The sequence below is a fragment of the Theobroma cacao genome, chromosome 5, assembly GCF_000208745.1.
Source record: "Theobroma cacao cultivar B97-61/B2 chromosome 5, Criollo_cocoa_genome_V2, whole genome shotgun sequence".
Classification (NCBI taxonomy): Eukaryota; Viridiplantae; Streptophyta; class Magnoliopsida; order Malvales; family Malvaceae; genus Theobroma; species Theobroma cacao.
The window spans coordinates 5,403,503-5,406,507 of record NC_030854.1 but is presented as its reverse complement, the minus strand read 5'-3'; the positions used below and the strand labels follow the sequence as shown (position 1 = coordinate 5,406,507).

Here is a 3,005-nt window from a genome sequence, read left to right as displayed (position 1 = left end):
ATTTTCATACAACGGAGCTAGCACCTACCATTAAAAGTGGCCGACAGGCGACATGTATGGCGGTGTGATGGACATGAACATTTTCAGCCTTCACCTTCACATTCCCCATCATTATAAACCCCGCAAAGTGGTTAGCTATGTTTGCAATTTTCTTGTTTCCGTTATTTGATTATTATTTTTGTTATTGTCTTGACTAGAGAATTCCTTTTTTTTTTTTTAAAAGCATCATTTATTATTATTTATTTATTTATTTATTTTTATTTTTGAAAAGCTCATTGAATTAATATGGTAGTACAAAAACAGGCATTGTGACAGCAAAAAAAGGCCATTGCCTGTGCGTGGGGGCTGCCACAAACCGCAACGAAAGACAATATACACAATCAGGACCCATAAAATTTACTGCCCACCATGAGTCCTGGAAACACAAAATATACAGACCAAAAGGTGCCGGCATTAATCGAAACAAAAATATGTACACCCCCAACAGCGAACAGTAGACATAATGACAATCACTCCTTAACAGTCGAAAATACCAGACGTAATTGCAGGGATATGATGCCGACTATTATGTAAAATCTCATCTTAAGTAAGAGGATAAGTTAAGAAAATTTTAGGTGAATATGCATGTTTTATGTTTTAAACATTTAAAAAATAAGTTTTAAAGTTAAAAAAATTCATATTTTTATGCATAAAGATGATTTACAAAGATTTAATATAAAATGGAGTCCAAATGGACAAAGTTTTGAGTTTATTTTTGCTTTATGGAGTCTATATGTGGATAGATGTTCTTCATCTATCCATAGATACAAACTCAAAAAAGTTTTTAAGAAAATAGAAGAAAATCTATCAATAAATGTTCATCATCTATTGATAGACAGGTCTGTCTATTGATAGATGAGCCACATCTATTGATAGATGGCAATCCGAGAGCCTTTTAAAAGAACTCTGAAGCCCATTAATCAATAGGTGACCCCGATCTATCGATAGATGAAGTCGTTTTCAGAAAAATAAAATAGATAAAATGGTATTTTCACACTCCAAACTATAAATAGGTCACATATTATGAGGGTTAGCAATCTTCAGCTATTTTTGCAAGTTATTTTCTCAACCATAAGCCTTTTCAAACCCATTTTTAACCCAAAACACTATTTTTGAAAATTATGACATTTTTCAACTTTGAAATCTTTAAATCTTGATTTTTAGATTCTAAAAAGATGGTTTTGTTGTCAAGATTATTCTGTGGATTTTTGAAGCTCAAGTTTTTGTGATTTTCTAAGCATTAAAGCTCTCCTAAGGTAAAGATGAAGGATTTATGGGTTTCTAAGCATTATTTAGTTAATGTAGTAGTGGATTTATGCTAGAAAATTAGTTTTAGTTGAATTTGATTAGTTTTGAAAGTACTTGGAATGGGTATTATGAGATTATAAGTCTAAGTAATTGATTGTAATGATTGTTGAATTTTAGGAACGATTGAAAACTTTGAGGAAATTACCGAAGAAGGGTTTTGATTGGAGCTAGAGGTTGAGTCTCCAATTAGGTGAATGGATACATGATGAAGCATTTTTTGATGATGTCATTCAAAAGATTGAATACAAGGGATTTTCAATTGGCTTTGAATCAATGATTTCAAAGGATTTAAATGCAAGTGGTTTTTAAATTTGATTTGAAACTATATCTCTTTTAGATGATTGAATGCAAATATTTTCAAAGTGTTTATGAATCTACTATGTATGTAAATATCCTACTAAGTACTAGTTTTGAACAAGGGAGGACAAGCCCTTTCAATGATTTTATTCAATCTCATTCGAACACTTCGCCTTATGAGCTAGTGTGGGTGCATCAAGATGCATTTAATGTTAAGATGAATGATATGATGTACAATGCTATGCATGATGTAGCCTGTAAGGTTTGATGGGTGCTTGAATTCCATTCATGAGATTATGACATGTATGTCATGAGTTGTATATGAGGTTCGTACCACTATTTGCCGGAATGGGGCGGACCCATTCATAGTTACAAATGTTGTGATGAATGAGGTTAATGAGTCTAAGTTATGATTGAACGAGTCTTATTGATATGTTTCTTGTTTGAATGTTTAGACTGTGAATAAATGATTATTGATGATATTGCTCACATTGGATTGTTGTGATGTTGGCTTGGTTAAACAGAACCTTAGCGTAGGCAATAGTCTAATGAGATAGAAAGACTTATGAAATGATTATGTGCAAGATTTTACTCAAAAAAGTGTGTTACAAGACTAATCTGTCAATACTTGAAAGCCATTTATCAATAGATAGAAGGCAGAATGCTACAAGAAGCATTCTATGTTCCATCTATTGATAGATAATCTATCGATAGATTCCCCTTATCTATTGATAGATTCTTGACAAACATGAGTTTTTATGTGTGTTCCAAGGCTTTTCAAAAGCAAATGATTTTCCAAGACTTTTATACACTTGTTTTCCATGCAATGTTATTTAAAATATGATGAAATATCATGATTCATGAACTATATGGAAATGTTAAGATGCTTATGAATGGCATGAGATTACAAGTGCATGGTTACAAAAAACTATCCCTCTTTGGCTTGTCCACTTCCCCGTATCCATTGACGGAGTCTTTATGACTCATACGTTATTTTTCCTATTTTTGCTTTGCAGATCAGTGATTAGTTTACTACTCAAGTCACGGATAAAAGTTTTCGATCTCTTTCCTTTGGTGGGTGTCTAACAGCCACTTGACTTCAAGAGGGTCGGTTATGTTCCATTGACGAGTTAGTCAATATTTGTGTTTATGTTTATGGATAATGAACATGTTTATTGTAAAACCCAACCCTACCTATAAATCCATGTCATGACATACATGCACTGATTAGCATGTATTATGCTAGGAAAGCACATAAGAAAAGACGAAACCCGATATCGTACCTAACGGTACACTTTAGTTGATTTAACCTCGAACTAGTTCAAATAGGAATTGTAGGATGAAATTTAATATTTTATAGT

The 3,005-nt window shown here is 32.5% G+C and overlaps 1 long non-coding RNA gene across 1 annotated transcript; it reads left to right on the top strand.

Moving 5' to 3' along the window:
* On the top strand, nucleotides 1,198–2,831 carry LOC108662164. Its single transcript, XR_001927951.1, has 3 exons — nucleotides 1,198–1,295; nucleotides 1,465–1,537; nucleotides 2,661–2,831. It is a non-coding gene; the product is annotated as an uncharacterized LOC108662164 (long non-coding RNA).